The sequence below is a fragment of the Zeugodacus cucurbitae genome, chromosome 4 (genome assembly GCF_028554725.1).
Source record: "Zeugodacus cucurbitae isolate PBARC_wt_2022May chromosome 4, idZeuCucr1.2, whole genome shotgun sequence".
NCBI classification, from domain to species: Eukaryota; Metazoa; Arthropoda; class Insecta; order Diptera; family Tephritidae; genus Zeugodacus; species Zeugodacus cucurbitae.
This window is the reverse complement of record NC_071669.1, coordinates 18,343,400-18,366,408: the sequence shown is the minus strand read 5'-3', so window position 1 is coordinate 18,366,408 and position 23,009 is coordinate 18,343,400. Positions and strand designations below refer to the sequence as shown.

The 23,009-nt window shown below is 36.3% G+C and overlaps 1 protein-coding gene across 1 annotated transcript in view; it reads right to left on the bottom strand.

The window, feature by feature from the left end:
- The window catches only part of LOC105217546 (neuropeptide F receptor), a 128,845-nt gene extending 105,934 nt beyond the window's left edge, over window positions 1–22,911 (bottom strand). Inside the window, exons 1-2 of the mRNA XM_054229432.1 lie at window positions 22,548–22,911; window positions 19,090–19,650 (exon numbers count right to left, since the gene is read on the bottom strand). The gene's annotated coding sequence lies outside the window, so the exon portion shown is untranslated. The remainder of the gene's footprint in view (window positions 1–19,089; window positions 19,651–22,547) is intronic.
- Window positions 22,912–23,009: the final 98 nt, after the last annotated feature.

Here is a 23,009-nt window from a genome sequence, read left to right as displayed (position 1 = left end):
TTCTTAGAAATGAGGTTTCCTTGTCAGAAATTGTAGTTAAGACAGTTTGGACGACATTGTTCGACAAGTGGTTTACTTCGCAACGAAGTGAATTCAAAGTTTGCATAAGAATATTAGTAAAGTTAACTGAAGACTTCTTTTACAACTCAGATGAGAAATTTTGTTCAATTCAAAAAAAAAACAATAGGGTCCAAATAAAGAACTTCTTGAATTTCTTTGAGAAACGCTTACAAGAGAAAGTCGACAAGTTCAGGACGTGTCTTTCTAGATTAGAAAGCAGTTTTGATCTCCCTTAATGATAGTCAACTCTCATTTGGGGCTTGACTTAACGAACCCTTCTAATATCTTCAATAAGAGCACTTTCGAATGTTCTTTTGCTGCCAACTTTTATTTATAAATTCCCGACACTTAACACGACGCTCGTAGCACAAAAAGCCAGTCGGTCCATATTTAAACTCACACTTGAATTGCATTTTAATTTTAGCACTCGAGCACACTGTCACAAGCGCACGTACTCGTACTCGCGAATATATGCACTGCTTCGCAAAACGCCAAAAACAAAAGCCCAACGGGAAAGTAATTGGCTTTTCGCCGCAGTGCAGCGCCGCCAACGGTTGAGATTTAATTACTTACGGCTGACAAACGTCACACACTGTGGACAATACGACCGACGGCGCGAACGCGAACGCGAACGCAAGGGTGAGGGCGAGAGTGACGTATTCCCCAAAGGATATTTAACGCTTCATTTATTGTTGTAGTGTAAATTGTTGTTGCAACGCTGCTGCAATTGGCGGCGAATATGAGCAAAAAAGCTGTAAGTGAGAGTTTTAAGTATGTGTTCTTGTTGAGATTTTTTTACTTTTTCTTCTTCTCCTTCGGTGATTACATTAATAATTTTCATGCTTCGTGACACTCGGCGGATTTTAATTGATTTGCTTAAATGCAACTTTTGACGCGCTCAGCTGGCGCAATATAAATTACCACTCCTCTTTGTGTGTATTTATGTAGATGTAGAAGTGAGAAGTGAGGGTGTGCAATCAACAGTCTGTCGTTTCAAAGTTCAGTGCACCATTTGAGGTTAATTTGAGATGAAAAATCTTGAAGAGATCGCAGGCGGAGGAGAGAACAAGAGTTTAGAAAGGACTTTCGTTGACTTAGTTAAGGCTTATGAGCCTTAGTCTTATGGAGTACTTTGATACGTACTGCAATTTGAAAGTCTAAGCCTTAGACTAAACATAAACCTTTGTCCACAGGATACCTATATATATATAGCAATTTGAAAATATACTCTAGGTCAAGCCTTCAATAACACTCGGTTATACCAATTATGAATGTTGTTCATTCCGTTGAACTCGTCAGCTAATTGAGTTCCACCTCTAACTTTATGGAACTTATGTTCAGAGAACAATCTAGAATTCGACAAAAACACTTGAGAACAAACTTATGCCTGTAACCAAATCTTTTGGTCATGTTACTTTCCTCCGCGATCGACTTTTACATCACTTCTTAGGAAGATCCCAAGAGAACTAGTGTATTTTATTGTATAGAATTGAGAGTAAATGGTCTCGTCGAGCTTGCCACGGAAGACGTTGACTTTGTAGACCTACCACGTTCTTAAAATGTCCACAATGAACAGCAAACGGTGAGAAATCGGTTCTCATATTCTACTGATAATCCGAGAATACTCGAGTAGTTCCCCTATAGTTGTTTTTGATGTAGCAGTACATAATACGAGGAGGATCGGATTGATGGTCATAGGTCAGCCCTGAACAATTTTAGAGATCTGAAGACTTTTATGCCGAGAAAATAACCCATTATTCCTTTATCTTACATTGAATCATTGGGCTTGAGGATAGCGAAGTCTATTTAAATTGGGGAAGATAACGACAGTATATTGGGAATATTACAGCAATGACCGAAGTAATTGCCTGAGATAAATCTAAAACACATTTTAAATCAAAAACAAACAAGAAAGAAAAATGAAATGGTCTTCTACTCAGCAGCTGGCAACTATAACAAACTTTCTAGCCCCAACTAAGCAAACAATTGCCGTCATCAAGGCAAAGCGAGTGGGTAGTTCATCCAAGTATATACGTGAGTTTGCCTAAGCGCCTTTCGCTATGCAACAGTCTGCAACAATTTAGTTGTGTTGCAAGGCAATTGCGATAAATGATTGAATGACACTCGTAAGCAACAAGCTGAAGGCACTCCACGCTGAGTTCCCGACAAGTGGAGAGCGAGCGGTCTAAGAGCCCACTACAGCTGCGCTGACGACGCATACCTGACGGCGTCGAAGTTAATTTCTAAGTGTTGACGAAGTTTGCTAAGGCGTATTGCACAAGAAGTTGGCGTCCGAAGTTAGCGCGTAGTATAACGTAATATAACTTGGAAGTAAATTAAATTGATTTACAACGTATTTGAGTTCTGGAAATTTTATACTTTTCATAATTTGCTAAGCGCACTTAAGCTTATTGATAAGTCTGATGGCTGATTGTAGCGTTTGTGCTTTTAAATGAAGGCGTTCACTTGGATGGTGGAAAACTTTCTGGAGCCAAGAAGAAGGTCCTACGTAGATCGGTAACCTATTCTCAATAAAGGAAAGGAAAGGAAAGGAAAGGAAAGGAAAGGAAAGGAAAGGAAAGGAAAGGAAAGGAAAGGAAAGGAAAGGAAAGGAAAGGAAAGGAAAGGAAAGGAAAGGAAAGGAAAGGAAAGGAAAGGAAAGGAAAGGAAAGGAAAGGAAAGGAAAGGAAAGGAAAGGAAAGGAAAGGAAAGGAAAGGAAAGGAAAGGAAAGGAAAGGAAAGGAAAGGAAAGAAAAGAAAAGAAAAGAAAAGAAAAGAAAAGAAAAGAAAAGAAAAGAAAAGAAAAGAAAAGAAAAGAAAAGAAAAGAAAAGAAAAGAAAAGAAAAGAAAAGAAAAGAAAAGAAAAGAAAAGAAAAGAAAAGAAAAGAAAAGAAAAGAAAAGAAAAGAAAAGAAAAGAAAAGAAAAGAAAAGAAAAGAAAGGAAAAGAAAAGAAAAGAAAAGAAAAGAAAAGAAGAAAAGAAGAAAAGAAGAGAAGAGAAGAGAAGAGAAGAGAAGAGAAGAGAAGAGAAGAGAAGAGAAGAGAAGAGAAGAGAAGAGAAGAGAAGAGAAGAGAAGAGAAGAGAAGAGAAGAGAAGAGAAGAGAAGAGAAGAGAAGAGAAGAGAAGAGAAGAGAAGAGAAGAGAAGAGAAGAGAAGAGAAGAGAAGAGAAGAGAAGAGAAGAGAAGAGAAAAGAAAAGAAAAGAAAGGAAAGGAAAGGAAATGAAATGAAATCTCTAGCAAAACTTTTATTAATCAAATCAGAAGTCATTGGTCCGGTCTTATCAATGTCGAAGCTCTGTCGAAAATGAGAAAAATAGCATAACGGTACTTCTGGCCGTACTGTATGAACCTTCGTTTATAGGTTTGTGTCGACTAGAAAGAAATATCGGTTTATCTACTTCTCTTAAAGATAATTCAGGAAAGAAATTTCGGAATTGGGGACCACAACTGACCGAGGTTCGAGTTGATATTGGCGGTTCTCATCACTTAATATCTATAAAAATTGGATCTTAACCCCTAATAGACTCAAGTATGTGAACCAACTTGACTTCATGTGCTCAATCCTGACCTGATGTCAGTTTTTTTACGTTTTAAGGGGTCACGTAACGTAAAGTTTGTTTATATTTTGAGGGTTCCATAAGTTTCAGTTTGTTTACGTTTTGAAGTGTCAAGGCAGACCAACTTTTTAAACATATTGGTTGGTCACTTGAGGTTAATATTATTTATATTTTGAGTGGTCATGTGGGATCTACTTTGTTTGTTTGAAGAGATATGTTTACATTTGTAAGAGTCACGGGAACAAAACTTATTCTTATTCCCTGTGCAACATGTTGCGGGAGTAGAATAATCTCGAAAATATTTCCATACCAATTTGGCATCCGCACATAGATATATTTTATAATTTCATATATCTCTATTTCCATTTTTTTTTCTAAGCGTTGTCGCCCTTTTGGCGCCACACAACACAAACACAAATGCGAACACAAAAGAGCACACAGCTGCGAAAATAAAAGCCAAACGCAGTGCATAACTTGTGCAGGCGTGTAACTACTTCTAATGGTTGGAATTTCGCCAAATTCGGAGCGGATATCAAATTTCATAAATTACACACGCACACACTCACGTAATGGCTTTAGCAAACGGGCGCGGCTACTCCGCAAATAAATGTGTCTAGAATGCAATATAGACTCGTGTGGCAAATGTGTGTTTGTGCTTGCCAAATTTCCGTTGAAAGAAATATTTAGTAATTGAAAAATTTAGTTATAGCGTTGGTGAAATTAATCATCACTGGAGCATGGAACAGCTTTTGGACATACTGGTGAATTTATAGTGAAATAGTGAAAAAATTAAGAGAGATTTTATTTATATTTTGAAAAAGCATCAGGAATCAGAATGGGCTGCAACTAAATTGTGTAATACAACGAAATTCCGTCACGTCCACAGTTGCATTTAAATACCATCGTATTGAAGGTTAAAACGATATGAATACCGCAGTTTAAAAGACTAGAAACTGGATCTAACTACACTAGAATGTTTCAAACTGATTAATCTACCGATTAATCCAAACTTAACCTCACCACAGATAGCAATCCATCCCCAGATTAACAGACCATCAACTAAGATGTTTCTAAATCCCTACCACACTTTCAAATAATGCCCGACACTCTCCTATTTCCTCTTTTTATCAATAACAATGACAATAATTACCATTTCAATCAGTGGACAACAAGTGGATACAGTCACATAACAAAATATAATCGCAGCACATACCGACTTTCGTAAATTTACATAGCTTTCGCAATGAGTACCAGCATTCACAACTAATTGAGCGGAAAAACTGAGCTAAGACAACAAATAAAATTATACGCATTACAATGGCTTCCGATTTGTTGACAACACAAATCCCTGTGATATTTGTAATATGCATTTTGTAATTCCTTCTTATGCTCGTGATTCGTAAATTGTAGTTGTAATCTTCAGTAGTCTTTACTGTCTTTAGTCTCTGTGTGTATTAATATATGGTGTGAGTTCTAGTTCGTAAGGGATGCGACTTTCACAGTAGGAAAGCAGTTTGATAGTCAGTAGATAAAGATGGTATGGATATAAAATTGCTAGACTTACATCAAATAATTCATGCACTCAGGAGTATGAAGGACTTATTTCTCTGACTCTTGCGTTCTACTTGTATACTCATAGTTTCAGCAAAAACGGGTGTCTTAGAACAATGATATTATTTTTTGATTATCGGCAGTATTGGTGCGCTCAGAGATATATCGAGGAACATACTGCAGAGAACAATAGTGAGGAAAGCTATCTGAAGACTATAAAAAGTCTGTTATAATATAGTATGTATTTAGAATATTACAGTCTTTCTTATGATAGTTCGGTTTTCAGATAATTCTATTAGCAGTTTTTGAAGACTAAGATGATTCAACATTCCCATCTTGAAACAATCGATAAAGGCTGATATCTCCAACTGAGTGAACAACAGATATTTTGTTAAAGGAACGGAAATTTTATTCTAGGCTCCAAACGACAATGGAAATTTTTCTGAAGTCCTAAAGTAATGTTAAAGTGTTGTATTCAGATTAATGAAACGACGTACGACATTTTCGTGCCTATATGGTAAGGGTTAGAGTTCGGCAAAAACCCGATATTGAATGTACAAATTAAAATAGAGAAGGTTATATGTGGCTAGGTTAAAGGGGCAGATCTCCTGTGCCACAGGACAGTTCAGTTGGTTCTCCGAAGTTTGTCCTGCCAAGATGTTTCAGCCGCAATGAAGGAGAAAGTGTCTCGATGTCTTCCATGCAACTTTATCAATTTGCGTCCGTCAGTATATTTGGATTGACGGCATGTAACCCCATCGGGCAGCGACCAGTAATGACTCCTATCATTACCGCCAACTGAACCTTACTAAGAGCACATAGCACAATGGATCTCCTGCGATCTTCTTTAGGCCAGAATGATCTACTGGTCGATGTCCAACGCCTACCGTCTTCATTCGACGATCCAACGCGGAGAGGCATCAGGATAGTGGGGCACCAGCTTCTGATGAGATTGTAGCTTGGATGCCCTTACACGCAAGCTTATTGGTTTGCGATTTCCAGCGATACCGCTATGGGCTGAGATCGAAATGAGTTTTATATTAAAGTAGCTGGAAGCTATGGATAGAGATACTAAGTTCTCTTTGACTAGCTTTAAGCGAACAGTCAGCGAGCTCATAGCCGGGATTACCAGTCTACCATTCGAGTGAATATTCACCTCTCTGATAAAGGTAGCACATCTAAGTAATCTATCAGTTACCTGTATGGCAGCCACCCCTGCTAATAATAGAAGGAGCGGCGGGGATTAGTCTCCTCAATACAGAAATCTAGATTTCCAGTGATCCAGTCCAATTGAACGATAACTTCTGAATGGCCATTTTTGGGACTTTGTTCCAAAATTTAAGAGAACATTATAGGACCGTTTTTTACTTACATCTGAAAAATCGCTGAAAGAGCCAAAGGCTATCCCAAAAATCGAGTTTGAGAAGTGTTGCGGCGATTGACAAGAAACGCTACATATGTGTATAATATCGAATGGGACTTGGAAATGGAAGTTATCTTATCACCAAAGATTTGCTATAATGTCTTGAAAATTTGTAATGTCGAATGATCTCCTTGAAGCTACATTATCCATTTCTCAGCTGGGTTTCTATTGCTACTCTTGTAGAAATGCATATATGAGACTGCATTTACTGTGAGCCACTGCAATTTTATCTTTATCCGCTTTTCGCGCAATCATCCTTCTAGCTGGTTAGCGTTACAGTAATGACAACAAAACTGACAACAACAACAAAAATAAATGCGATAATGTAATGACACCCACAACAATCCAACAGTTTACGAGTATAGCGCCAAGAATGCACTAACTTGGCTTTATAGCAGTAAGTAAATATGTATTTGTGATTATATAAATGTGTGTGTGTAGTGCCGTTATCGCTGAATTGGCTGTGTAATACAAATCATTAGTTAACAACGTTTTTCATATCCCTACGCTTCGCTTCGCCGGCAATAACGTTGGCTTCACAAGGAATTATCGGTTCAAAATGTAATTTCATTAAACGCGTAGTGCACCTGGATTTACCGTTAGTGCAGCGGAGGATGCGCACTAATTTAGCTCCGCTTGTTTGCCAATTTTATATTTATTACTTCCACTTGACAGCGCCAATTAAATTCAATTGAACGCAGCGAAGGTGGTTCGCGAGTTGCTTGCTTCGCCGCTCGTTCGTCTTAATTGCAGTGAATTCTACAGATGTGCATTCATAAAAAATTGAGATGACTTTAGTAAGACATGGATTGGGGAATGTCGTCTTGACTAATAATAGGTGAGTTAGGAACTATGGCTGTGATTAGAGATTAAAGGTGTGCACGACTACAGCGCTGGATATGACTGCGTTGCCAGATTGCTGTGATTCACATTAAACAAATTTTCGTTACACTCGTTGTTTATAAAGCTCTTATATACTGAATGTGAGTCGATAAAATTATTAATATATTGCTCGGAGTAAAACCCAACTGGCCTAACAGTTAGAGGGTTGCCACCTGCTTGAAATTTGTAAGTAAAATTTTGAATAAGATGCAGACGCTTTACAATATGAGTATCAAAAGAAATATGTTTACAAAAACTTACACTTGAAGAAATATTTGAAAGAAGGTTGCCGCCTATTTAAAAATTACATTTCAATAAAATTGCTAAAATAAAGAATACAAATAATTACTACAATAAAGGTATCAAACCAGTAAGTTTATGAAATATTCTTGCCGAAAATACTTAATTTAGATTTGCGAAGAGTTGCCACCTATTTGAAAATTTTAAGTACATAAAAATTATAACTCTAGTTTCTTTTAGAGTTGAAATATTTTTGGGAAGAGTTGAAATCTTATCAAGTTTTTCTCTGAAATACACTAATATTTAAGACAAAATTCTGTCGGAGATGGATTGTTCACAATATTTTGAACTATACTCTGGAGCAAACGTCAACGTCGGGTAACGTCAATCTAAAAGCACTGGAAACTTTTTTGTTGAACCAATCTGTTCTATAGACAAAACAAGATGTCAGGAAGTACAAAAATTGGCGTCTTCAATGAAAATAACTGGATTCTGCGCTCTACCGAAGATAAGATCAAATATATATATCGTTCCAAAAAGTCCATTAAAAAAAAACTATATTATTGGTTTGCCGGTTAAACACAAGATTCCAATGTTTAGAATTAACTTCCGCAAATTATGTTTATCAAATATCTATACTATAGGGTGCTTATCCTTGTTAACGGATTATATATATGAATCCAGATTTGAGGATAACCAAATTTTACCAGATTTTCTTATTATTCGTTTTTAACTGTCTCAATAAATAATTCTAATGAATCCAGACATTCGGATAATCAAATATTGGTTTGTTTTTTATAGAAACCAGATTATGTCATTGTCAATGAATAATCCGGATTTCCGGGACTAGGAAACAACACGATGAAAACGTCTGGATATTGGGAATCATCAGAAAAACTTCCAATGGCTCTCCTTCCAAGGGACGACATTATCAAAAGGGTACACTTTGAGAGACGTTTCAGAACAGTTCTGAGCAATAAGAGGGAATGGGAGGACAACTCCCTCAAGGAAGTCATAAGCAGAAATACCCAACAATGGTACACAGACGGATCAACAGATGGTATAGGGGACCATCGCCACTCCAAACTGTTTCTCGGAGGATATAACCTGAACAGATTTAAAGAATTAATAGCACTCCCTAAGAACAAACTGAGACCACACTCCGGGTTAACGGGACCACGCCTTAAGTTTTCTGTGTCCATGGTACAATTCTCCAGCATTTTTCAAGCTGAAGTCTATCCGATTTCCAAATGTGCAGAGGTAATATTATACAGAAACTACCACGGTGAACGCATAGCCATCATCAGTAATAGTCAAACGGCAACAACAGTATTACATTGTTCTGGGTACCAGGACATAAAGGTATACAAGGTAATCAGGTCGGAAGGGCCGGAGCCCTACATTGCAGTTGGTCAACATGTAACACAATTGCAGGGACTTCGCCACTCCAAACTGTTTCTCGGAGGATATAACCTGAACAGATTTAAAGAATTAACAGCACTCTCTAAGAACAAACTGAGACCACACTCTACACTGGCCTCTGCAGACTCTTTAGTCTACACAAACTAGGGATCTACTCGTCGGATCAGTACGAATCTGTATTCTAGTAGCGGAGACATCTGAGAACTTACTCCTTGGCTTTCCGGCACTCGAGAAGAAAAATAATCAAATATTCGGGGATCTGTGACTCCAAAGAGACAGCATAGTCCGTCAGCCCTGAAACAACTTGACGGCGTTAGATAGTATATTGGATTGATAACAGGAAAGGGCACAATAGACCATAGGTCGCAGTGCGATCTTCGTTTTGTAATTTAATCTAATCTAATCCGGATAAACGAATATGGACTAGATTTTCATATACGATTTTAATACGTATTAAGGGTTATTGTATTGTATTGTTATAGTATTGGATATCCGAAATTCGATTAACAGCCTTAAACATAATATTAAATAGCTGATAACTGATTGATATTTCCGACATTTTCTGACAATGTCAATCACTTATTATTTATTACATTTTGCCCTTCTCTTCTAGCACACAACAATTCGCTAAAAACGTCCTTAATTTCACTTTGAGCTTTCAACTTGATCGTCTTATAAATCTTGCGATTTTATTCGCATTTTTAATATCGTGTAAAAACTTTCGAAATTCATCGTCACGTACGTTTTTACGCGTCAGTCAATGTGCAGTAGCCGCGGCGCGCACAAAGTACTGAATTGCAGTGCATTTTAACGCCCTCATTCAGTGCACACGAATTCACTTAAAAAAGAAGTAATGCAATTTAATTTCCGCTGCTGCTGACAGTTCAGTGGAAAACGCAACAACAAAAAAGCTTAAGAAAAAACAAAAAAAAAATCTGCAGGCAATAATTTACGGGTATGCTGACAACGTTATTGCATTTCACCCAATATATATATATATATATATATAAATGTATGTGTATGTGTTGAGTATATTTGTAATCCCTTTGAAACAGCATATGCGAGAAAATAGTCAATAAAATTAATTTCGGATTATTTTGTTATGTAAGCGCATTCAGCAGATTATCGCATGACTTTCCACTGATAGTAGTTTCCTCAATCAACGGCTCTTTTGCTGTGCTTTTGGATTAGAATTAATGATAAATCACGTTGGAAATTCTTTTATTATTGGATTATTGAAAGAAGATTATTTCTTTGTAGTCAAATTAGAACAAGAAGAATGCAATAAATATTTATTGCGCATTTTTACAAGTTTAGATTTAATCTCCTGATAGAATAGGGGACTAATGAAAGAAATGTAAAAGTATATAGTTTATAAATGTGTATAGTGATCTCTATAGCAAACACGTGCAAAGCTGTCAAGCAACAGCAAATTTTATGTTACCAGTGTAGTGTCTCTCAATTAGAGGTGACACGAGCAAGGTAACATCAGACGCACTGCTCCGAAATGTAACCTCCTTCAGAGAGGTTTACATTCGCTCCGACAGCAGTGCAGAAGTATTAGCATAGGAATCGATGACAGTACGCTTTAGGCTAGTTAAGCAGTGTCTAACCTCTTTAGCAGTAGCTCAAGCAAGTGTAGGTACCCGGACCTCGTGGAGCTATTTACACCTTCCTTGACTCCCTTCCAGTGAATGACGTTCTTGGAACCAAACCACCACCTTGAGCAGACGAAGAGCTCGAGTTATCGCGTGAAACCAGAGATCTGGATATTGTAGCAGGTTAAACTAATACTTATCCAGACTGAACCCCGACATACAATGCTGCATGCAATGAGTCCCCGCATGACACGAACCACCTTTTTGTATGCCCAACGAACCCTACTAATCTAACACCCCTTTCCCTTTGTACCAACCCCGTCAAAACAGCATGTTTCCTGGGCCTCCCGTTAGATGACCTCGAGGACAACTAGTTTTCCATTCCGGCAGGGATAGATAATCGTTACAAAAACAACAACCCGAACCCCGCGGAATCGCTGGGAACTACAACGCAGCTTGCAAGAGAGGGTACCCCTGCAACATTGACATCGGATTGTGAGTGGGTTAGCAGACCATGTATGGTCCATTTGATATACACACGTCGCCAAGCGCTGGACAACAACCAGCATCTGCGCGGTTGAAAGGTCTTCTTGGCCAGCAGTCCCATAAAAGGCCCTTCGAACTGCTCTCAACAAGATTCATCTCGATGCTATTATATGTGTGCTTATTGGTAACTGTCCAATAGATACCTATTAGAGGAAGACGAAGTGGAATCATCTAAGCACTAGTATCTCGAATGTCCAGTATTGACTAGACCTTGGTAGGCAGACCTTCCTCAAACCTACCGTATTGGCATTAGTCAACTCAAGAATTAGGTAATAGATTTCAAGCGCTTTGCCGAATCGTGATTCATTAGGAGTTTTTTGGTATTACAAAGGACGATCCTCACAGCTGTCCAAGTGAGATCATTTGCATACACACCTCTTAACCTAACCTAGCAGATCACGAATTGTAGAATATCCTCGTTATGAAATAAATGTGTAATTAAAAGTTGTTAAATTCTGAGGATAAGAAGAGAGAATATTTACAGGTTTCTATCAATTTCGAAAGATAGCAGTATGAAAGCAGAAAAAACTCAATTTGAGATACTTTAACGTTATCTAATTGCACTCGCATTTGAGCACTCATCTCATTCCTATACATTCATACTAATTTACTGCCAAGCTATTTCAACTTAAACTATGTCATGACAATGCCAACCTTCACAAATCAGGCACACGCTCAATTGATGCAATAAATATTCCAGCTGAACGGTATGAGCTAATTTATATAATTTATTTCATACACACAGACATTTATCACACGTGCTTTCTACCAGAATTCATTACGAAATTACTGTGACCAGACTGCACCCATCAAGATTTAAGTGTTAAGCATTTGTAACCGTTAGTAAGTGCAGTTTAGAAGACATTTAGTTAAGCGCTCATCGTTACCTAACAAATGATTACATGAAAGTACCAGTGGGTACAATAGGATGAAAGACCAGGGACAGAAGAAACAGCGCAGCTTTGTTGACTTGATATTATAATATTGGAAATATTCTCCAGCTTGTAAAATTGTCATATATCCAGAGAGAGTGGAAAGAATGATCAAGAGAGATTATTATGTACTCATCCTCTTATAGCACCTGGAGCTTTGGTTGAAAATTATAAAAAGAGCTTTTGTGGAACGAAGTTCCTAAAGCTTTTGCTTTTGTCAACAGCTCATATGCTCTAGATTAGGTTTTCTAAATTTGTGTCCGAATTCGAAAGACTCAAATATCAATAATTTCGATACTTTGGAGAACAATATAAGAGTAAAAAGTTCCTCGAACGAGTATCAATGATTTTAAGTGATCAGTTCATAGTCTTAGAGATTTAAATGTATAATATATAGCTTATCTCAGGAACTCCCAATAAGATCAAGCTATAGTCTTTTTGACAGAAGTTACTCAATACTAGAAGAATAACTTCCTCCAATACTAAGAATTCAAAGCTTCTTCGATAATTGTCTCATCATTCAAAGAATGCGAATACTTTGTTACGCTTTTTAAGACAGATGGCTGTGTAAGCTCCATTTAAAAGAGGTCGTTCAAAGCAAATGGCACATACTTTTGAATCTAAAACGTTTTCTCTATACAGTTTGGTGGTGGTGATAAGAAAAATAATTTCCAGAGAACTATCAAAATTGCAGCACATTTTTGAATAGCTCTGAGCTCTACTTACGTCTCTCGAGTTCTTATGACAAATGCCTTAAGAATCGCACAAATTTAAAACATACATATTTTGTTCACCGGAAGCCTTCGTTTGACACTTCTCGTTCATAATTACTCATATTCTCTTTCAACACGTCAACCACTAGAAAATCCTCTACGGTTGGAAAGAAGGTGAAGTTCTTATTCGTACATTTTAAAAAATTTTTAAAGTGACACTACTCCACAGCCACCGTTCCAACTAAAATTGCATCCATCAGTGTTCCAACTATGGCATTTCTCTTGCACTCAGTATGAATTACAAATTGATGGCAACACCTTGGCACGGCTGTCAATACAGCTTGCCAAGACACGCGGTATCCACTGGAGTAAGCCCGCAAAGACTTGATAAATACTAATATCCATTCTAAAACCCATAAATTATTTGTGACTTAAATAAGCGTTCGCCGTGGCTTGAGCTCCTCCACCGCTTCGTGACCAAAACAACATTTCAGTGCTTTATGCTGACTCATTGTGTTGCAACCAGTTTACTTCATGTAATAAATGCAATTAAGTGCGACACGCTGAAGGACACAGAAGATACTATAACACGAAAGCATAAGTGAATGTCAAGCGAAGACGTGCCAGAAGAATGCGGTGCAAAGGACCAGATTTCGAAAGCAAACAAGATTGGGTCAACATGGAGATATGATATGCATAACCATGGTCACAAAGTACGGAATAATGGCAATTTTTATGCGAGAGAAAGTACCCAGCAGGGATTCGGGATTCATCATGGTAGAACTAAGGAAAATATCGTTGACAATTGGTATGAACTGCCTTCTGATGGTCTGAAAGTATCTTAAGAATTAAGATATCAATAGCTTATAGGAGAAACAATATCAAGAGATATATATCTGCTAAGCGAGTTGAACATGAGACTCCCAAACAATCATAGTTTAATCGCCTCGAATTGGTAAACAAGAATACCAAACCTTTGAGGAAGGTGTGGTGCAGAGTTTTGAACATTAAAAAAAAGATTTTCAGAAGATCCTCAAATAATAACAAAATCCAGTGTATCATATAAATAGATTGATACTCAATCGAATATGGTTGAAAGCAAGACAGCCTCTAATTTAGAAATATACCACAATGCCAGGAGATCTTATTTCAATAGCCACGTCTAAAAAGGTTTTTTTTATACGATAAGCCTATCCTTCTGCTCTTCGATTATCGGACTTATAAAAAGTATATATAAGGAATATATCTAGAATGTTCTGTGAAAACTTGTTCCAAAAGCCCATAGGGAATAAAGAAGAAGAAAACTAGTATCGATTCGGGTCTTTATATGTTGAAATCTAAAGTTACTGTTAAAGAAACTCGAAACAAGGCTTAAGTTCAGGCTTTTCTAATAGCCGACTCCAGATGAAACATCAGTTTGTCAATGGACCGTCCCTGAAACTATTGTGAATAGACTAAATGGTGGAAACTATTGTGAATAGACCAAGTGGTAGTACTGTAGCGATAAAACCCTTCCAACCTAACTTCCTTGCCAGAAGAAAACCTTGAACATTCCTAACGTCCTTCTATTACACTATAACACTGCGTTGCCATAAAAGACAGCAATTTGAGATGGAAACAAGTAACACCCCAAAACTATTGAAAAATTCGAAACGAAACGGCAACAACACTTACAGCAACACCATCCTCACCATCACCTCAATGGCAGTCAAAGTTCATGTTTGGGCCACTGCAGTTTATGCGCCAGCCCCAAAGGCGCTGATTTCGAATGCTTCAATAAAGAGGGCCCTAACTGGTGGACTACGGTGCAACGCCAGTGCTCAGTTATTGCTATGGTTATGAATACTATTGCGGTACTTCATGTCATAAAACTGTCAATTAATAATATTCTTTACTGCATATTTATGACTTTAAGTGGCAAAAAGCAATAATTTTCGCAAAGTCAGTGATTTTTATGAGTTCAATTCTCTATTTTTTTGTTTCTTACGTTATGGCATAATTTTATGGCGCTATTTTACTATGGCATATCATTTTCTATGAGTAAACTGTAAAGAGTTTGTTGCTTTACGTTTTAAGCTGCAAAGATTTGTAATATGAGAAGTGGAAGACAGTTTTTTACTAACAAAAGCTTTTGATGTTGGGGCATTTCAAAGAAAGCAAACCCCGATTCTATGTCCAACAATAATTCGGACTTTTATTTAGAATTTCTTTCCCTGTCTCTATCTCTGTCTCCCATTGATTTTCTAACTCTCTCTTTGTCATTCTCTATCATTATCTCTCTCGCTCTCGCTTTTTCTATCCCTCTTCCTCTCCCTAAGAAGCTCATTGCTAAAATGTATGACTACCAAACTTATCAATGTTTTTTTAATTAGGTGGAGGAATAGGATGCCATTCGAGTTAAAGTATTTAACCTTGAATTTCTCTTATCCCTCTGACGACACTAGAACCAACTAACCCAAATTCATTTGAAATCAAAAATTTAACCATATTTTTATGGCGTTTTAATTTGCAAAGATTTTCGTATGACAAAGCAAAACGTTTACTTCATTTCTGGTGCCATTAAAAATTACTGCAAATTCGTTAGTTTAATTTTATGACCATTTTACGGCTTTTCAATGTTTTGTATATGGCGATAAAGGCGGAAAGATTAATATTTACTTAACAATACCACAATAATAAATATGATTATGTTGTAAAGATCAATTTTTAAAATGAAATCAGCATTTAATGGCCTTAATAGTTACAGTTTGAGAAATTTTTATGTGGTTTATGTAGGTCAGAGTACGTTTTGATACAATTTCATAGAAATTTTGTGTATAGAATCATTTGAATAATGAATGGAACTTCCGCATAGTTTGAGTAGATAAAGAGCATGAGACCCAACCGAAGTGTTCGTGATTTTTACCAGGATAAGTTTGAAATGGTACGAGTGCCTGAGAAATCGCATTCGAACTACGTGTCATCAAAAAATCCTATGAGCAGTAAGGTAGACCTAAATATATGTATATATATAATATCATATTTATAAAGTCTCATAATATAAAGAAATTTATGAAAATTAAGCACGTATCGTAATTGTTAAAAGAGTATTATACTTTCAGGATGAATATAAAAAAGTCAAGTGCAAATCTCTCATAGAAAATAATTTATAAAACAGAAAACTTAAACAGCTACTAATTCCTGAGACAGACATGGTACGTGGTTTCTTGAGCTTTTATTGTCGTACACATCGTAGTACGGAAACCATAAACTTATACATAAGGAACACTTGCATAATCGGGATTCCAGAGCAAATCTTGGACTGTGCTAATAGATCACTGTTGTTTGATTACTAATAGAGGTCGATAAGAAAAGATATTATCTTAATACACTCAATTAATATTTTATTAGTCTCTTAGTATACCCTCCCTTACATACCATACAGTCCAAAAAATTAACTCTTACAACAACCGATCACTTTATGTCTCAGACTGCGATTGCGAATCAGAAATCGTTTTACTGTTTAAAAAAGAAAAAAAAACAGAAAAAAGTCTTAATTGAACCATATGAATCATCGAGTTCAGTACACACTCAATTAACGTGTCGAAAGAGAAGGAGACTTAAGGGGGTCATCCCATGTGATGGGCAAAAAAAATTATTCTTGCCATAAATTGCTTACTTAACATGTCTAGAATATGGTAGTAAAGTGATTTTCAGAAATTCGAAGTCGTTTTAAAGATACAGCAGTTAGAAGATGGAGATAACCGAAGCACTCAGTTGGCAGCTGGATACTTTGAACGCGTTATTCTCAAAAACGTGTTTTTCAAATAAATAAAAAGTTGGTGACATTTCCGAAAGTTGTCAAGTTTTCTTGCAATTCCTAAAAACACGAGATTGCTCGTGATAGAGTTTTTATGAGGACACAACATTAAGTAATTTTTTATAGGTTATAACGGATTTTCCTATGAAACATAGTTATTTAACTTATAAATAACTTATAACAATTAAATTAAAACAGAAAAGTTTTAAAGAAAGTGAGCTTTAAACAGACAGGACAAAAGCGTATAATATGGTACACTGCGTATGGCCTGCCACTGCCAATTTGGTATGTTATTTAGGTTAATATTTTAATTTTAAAGTTACATCATACAATAATAATGATCAAAAAGGATAAAAGAAGGCAATAGAATGTGGAGTGAATAATAAAAGCCATAGTAGCTGTAAGAAATGGGGAAGTTGGTATTCTACTGGCCTCAAAAATATACGAACTTCCACATATCGCAACGTATGGCTAGAAGCAACGAATCATCAGAGGAGCTGCTTGCAACAAAACTTTGTTAGAAAACCATTTTTTAACAGAAATAGAAATAGAGAGTGACATTGTAAGGTACTCTTAGAAGATGGAGTCGCACTTTTCAGGCCTGGCGGGACTGGACTTGCGGTCTCTTGCAGTAGTGCAGTCCCGATAACCAAAGTTGATTGCACAAAAAGGAAAAAGACAAATAGGCGCCATGACTTCCGTGTCGGATCTTTTGTGCCTTCATATTTGATTTTCCCAAGAAAGAATTGCAAATCACTCCTTATGAAGGAGGAGCGTCGTCGTACCATCTGTCTGGATGAGTACCAATTCCAATTTTCACCAATTGGTTGAAACATTTCCTAGATTTCACAAAACCATCTAAAGAAGATCCGGTTCTTTTAAACTATAGTCATACGCGAAAAAAAAATTCGAAATCGTTGATATTGTGTTAGTAATATGGTTATGGTATACCATATATATATACGAACCATGTATACCACATTACCCGCATAATTTTCAAAGTACTACTTTTTGACTTTTTTCTAATTTTTCTTAAGCCATTATATCAGTGATGATGTGTATCGAATTTCGAAAGTTTCGGAATCATACCTTCATAGTTATTATTAAAAATAAATAGGTATTCCATATTACCCGAACTTACTCTACTGCGAGTGCTAGAAAGTTCACGTATTGTCCTTAGCCAGTCAGTCAGTTAGTTAGTTCGATTGACCCCAATCGTTCCTAGTACAGTTGGTTCATAGTAACCGGGACAGTCCTGGATTTTCAATCATCGAAAGACTTTCAACTAGATGGCATTCTTGAAAACTCTTTAACGATTATTTTATAATACAGCAACTACAATATTTGCTTTAAATCAATTAGGAATTCTGAAAGACCTGAATCTATTGACCCCTCCGAAGCTTGTAGAGAAGAGTTTTACTTAACAGAGAAGAAATATACTTAGTGTAGGAATAATCTCTATACATTAAATTCAAAAAACTAATTGTAAAATCCGGTATAGTTGTTATATTTAAAATCTTAGGAATCCACATTCTTTTCCGGCGAGAAAACATAGAATTCACAAAGTCTGTTATTTTAATCATTTACCAATTTCATACATTCAAATACAACTGCATTTTTGCTTACTAATTAGCTGCATTTCCAGACTCTGTCTTCGTCTCTGCATTGTCTTTGCAACAGTTGTACTTGCAGCAGTAAAACCTTTTGTTGTCATTGCTGAGACAATTGTGTGGCGATGTGGCGTTGTGCGAGCACTTGCTGTCCACTTAATAGACTGAATATTTCAACCTACAACTTCAAATTAGAGCTCAAATTAGTGGCACTCACCACGACAGTATCAAAGGTCAACATTTCCGGCATTTAAGGTAGCTCAGCAGTCAACCAGGTTCATCAACGCAATTCGTAGGCTATTGTATGTGACTGTCAGAGTGCGCTCAAAGCTACCAGAGCAAGTTGAATCTTTTGTTCCACGCCTGATACTCTCTTTTATTTTCAGAGTGTGTGTGTATACAAGAGTTTGTGAAAGAAGAGTATTGTAAGACGTATTTCCTCAGTACCAACCAACACAATTGCTCTCCACTTCTCGCTTATGCAATTAAAAAGCAACAGCTACTTTGGGTAGTGTCTGTGATATATACGAGGTGTGTTCAAAAAATAACGGCAATTCACGAAAAAGCAACGAAATGCTAGCTTTTAACAAACGCAAATCGCCAAGCTCACAAATAAAATTGTATCCTACTCCTAGGGTATACATAGCATCATAATAAAAAAATCAAAAAATTTTAAAATTGGAAATTCCCGTTATTTTTTGAACATATTGTGTTTGCAGTAATATTTTCAGCCATTTCGTCTTCTACTCACTTACCGTTAACTGTATTTGATTTGATTGTCTTTTTTTCGCCATTCGTCTTTATTTTTCTTTCACTTTATTCTGTTTATCTTCAAATTGCTGTTGAAGTGGCAGCGACGACTGCGTCTTGTCGTTGCGCTGGTGTTCGACGTGGCGTATACGTAACTTTATTTTTAATTGTGTACATTTTTAATTTCATTTAATTCACATTTATTTTGTACTCTTTATATTTGTGCAAAGTTAAACGGCAAGTAGCGGTAATGGTGGTGAGGTAAGTGCTGTGGTGTGGTAAGTTTATGTGTTTGTTAGACATTTTTCGCGCTTGAGTTAAGTATATGCACATATTTCACTTTGGAACTTTAGGGAATTTTCCATGCATACACACACACAAACACACACATTTCCATAAATATCTACAAAATATGGCTGCGGCGATTTGTTTTACTTTAATTTAATTAAAATGAACGTTCCGCTGCGGTTGAAGTGGGTAAGATAAATTGCTTTTAAGCGCTGTGGATTCAAAGGATTTCTTTAATTACAAGCATTTTGAAGTGGTGAAACTTAATAAAGGCAGATCTGCAACAAAACAAAAAATAAATAAAAACAAAAACAAAATTGTGGCGACAAAACAATTTAAAACCAAAACCAATTGTAGACTCTGCGGCTGATTTGCCTTTTGATTTTGTAAAAAGTTGCTGTTTGGTCGGGCAAGCAGACGCGCAGCTTTAGAAACAATAAATTATACAAGTTCAATTAGAATGAGGAGAATTCGCTGATTTTTTATAACCTTTTTTGGAAAAATAAAATAAAGGCAGTCCATTAAGTTTTTCGAAATAAAATATAAAATAACAAGTAAGGAAGGACTAAGTTCGGGTGTAACCGAACATTTTATACTCTCGCAATTTATTTATTTAACTTTATTTATTTTATATAATACACAATTTGACCCACATATTCGTCATATATATTGTATAAAGTCCATTGAAAGTTGGAAACCATAATATTAGGTTAGAAGCACCGAGGTCCTCGTGTTCGATATATGCCACACTATAAACATAGTATTTGTGCAAAGATCTGCACCAATATCTTCACTAGTGCTTACTTTATATATTGTAAAGCAAACGATTCAGATCGTCTTCAAAGTTCTGGTATATAGGAAGTAGGCGTGGTTGTGAAGCGATTTCGCCTATTTTCACAACATATTATTGGGATGTAAGGAAACTATTACAAACCAAGTTTCATTAAAATCGGTCGAGTAGTTCGTGAGTTATGGTTTTTGACCCATAAGTGGGTGATGCCACGCCCATTTTCCACTCAAAAAAATCGGAGTGCATCTCCTATCTGCCATTGCTTATGTGAAATTTAGTGTTTCTGACGTTTTTCCTTAGCAAGTTAACCCACTTTTAGTAATTTTCAACCTAACCTTTGTATGGGAGGTGGGTGTGGTTATTATCCGATTTCTTTCACTTTTAGACTGCATTAAGAAGTGGCTAAAAGAAACGACTGCAGAAAGTTTGGTTTATATAGGTTTATTGATTTGTGAGATAAATACAAAAAACCTATTTGAGGGCGAGGCCACGCCCACTTCTCCAAAAAAATTACATCCAAATGTGCCCCTCTCTAATGCGATGCTGTGTTTCAAATTTTATTTTAATAACTTTATTTATGGCTTAGTTATGACACTGTATAGGTTTTCGGTTTCCGCCATTTTGTGGGCGTGGCAGTGGAACGATTTTGCCCGAAAGCAACCTCCTCAGGGTGCCAAGGAATATGTGTTCCAAGTTTCATTAAGATATCTTAATTTTTACTCAAGTTATCGCTTGCACGGACAGACGGACAGACGGACAGACGGACGGACAGACATCCGGATTTCAAATCCACTCGTCAACCTGATCATTTATATATATATAACCCCATATCTAACTCTTTTATTTCTTGGTGACACAAGCAACCGTTATGTGAACAAAACTATTATACTCTGTGCAACATATTGCGAGAGTATAAAAATAACAAGTAAGAAAGGGCTAAGTTCGGGCGCAACCGAACATTTTATACTCTCGCAATTTATTTATTTAAATTTAATAATAGTATATATAATATACATTTGACCCACAAATCGTCACGTATAAAGTCCATTGAAAGTTGGAAACCCTAATATTAGGTATATGGGAGCTAGGTGAAATTATAACCCGATTTCACCCATTTTTAGTACGGAGACAGATTAGAAGAAGAAAAATATTCTCTCTGAATTTCTTCAAAATATCTTCACTCGTGCTTACTGTATATATTGTAAAGTAAACGATTCAGATGGACTTCAAAGTCTGGTATATAGGAAGTAGGCGTGGTTGTGAACCAATTTGCCCTATTTTCACAACATATCATTGAAATGACAGGAAAATATTATAAACCGAATTTCATTGAAATTGGTCGGGCAGTTTCGAAGATATGGTTTTTAACTCCTAAGTGGGCCGAGCCCCACCCATTTAAATTTTTGTATATCAATTTGAGTGCAGTCTTTATGTACCTTCTTTATAATGAAATTTAAGGTTTCTAGTGTTTTCCCTTTTTTAGTAGTTTTCAACACAACCTTTGTATGGGAGGTAGGCGTAGTCATTATCCAATTTCCTCCATTTTAGGACTGTATAAGATAGTATATAAAAGAAACGACTCTAGAAAGTTTGTTTGATTTAGCTTTAGTAGTTTACGAGATTGTACAAAAACTTACTTCCAAAGACCGATTTCGCCCAAACAAACTGCTTATGGTGCCAAGAAATATGTGTACCAAGTTTCATCAAGATAACTACAGTTAAAGCTTGCACAGACGGACAGGCAATTTGGTATATATATAACTCAATACCTAACTCGATTAGTTTTAGGTGTTACAAACAACCGTTATGTGAACAAAATTATTATACGCTCTTAGCAACTTTGTTTCGAGAGTAGAAAAATAACTAAATTGTAATAAAACAATGATTATTTCGGTAGCATTAATGAGTGTTTAGGATAAAGCCATCTAATCTAACTACAATCACTCTATGAACAAATACCTTCGAAACCCATAAGTCTGTTAAGTCTTCTATCAACAAGTCGCTCAATGTTTATATTTTGAAAAAGGTTCTTCCAGAATTGAACGAGCTACTCGAAGACAGCATGATGTTGGCCAACACCCTCGATACACCCCTGAATTCAGACTGACGAGGTAGGTAGATATTGTGAATGTCGATCGACGCACCTAGGCCTTAGGAGACCCATTGTGATACTTCAGACTGACAAACTGAGACGAAAACTCTAAACAACAGTTGTAGAATAAGAATTTTCAAATCGAAGGTTTCCGAATTTCGAGGTGTGTTCAAAAACTAACGGGTTTGTTTAAAATGTATAATTGTCATTCTAAAGTCCAAATGTCAAAAAAAAGTTTTATTATCACGTGTCCCTGTAGAATGATACAATTTTAAGCTGTATTCATTACTTACTTTGTCTGTAGCCGCCGCTAAAGTGATACGTATTATGAGCTTAGCGATTTTCGTTTTTTAAAGGCTCACAGATTCCTCAGATTCCATATTTGCCAGACATGAATACATGTGACTTTTTCCTATTTCCAAAAATAAAGAGAACCTTAAAGGGCCGTCGTTTTAAAAGCATACGAGAAATCTGTAAAAGAGACAAAGAATATGGCAAAAATCGTGTTCAACGATTGGAAGAAGCACTGCTGCTAAGTGCATAATATAGAATGAGTAGTATTTTCAAGGCGACAACATTAATGTAGACGATTGAATAATTTTTTTCTAGAAAAATAAAACTCCCATTATTTTTTGAACACATCAACAATAATTTTATTTTTTCATTAATAATTTTGAAATTACCGAAATTTCTTGATTCGATTGTGAAAATCTTACCTACGATGTAATATAATTTTTTTCAATAAGACAACCCCA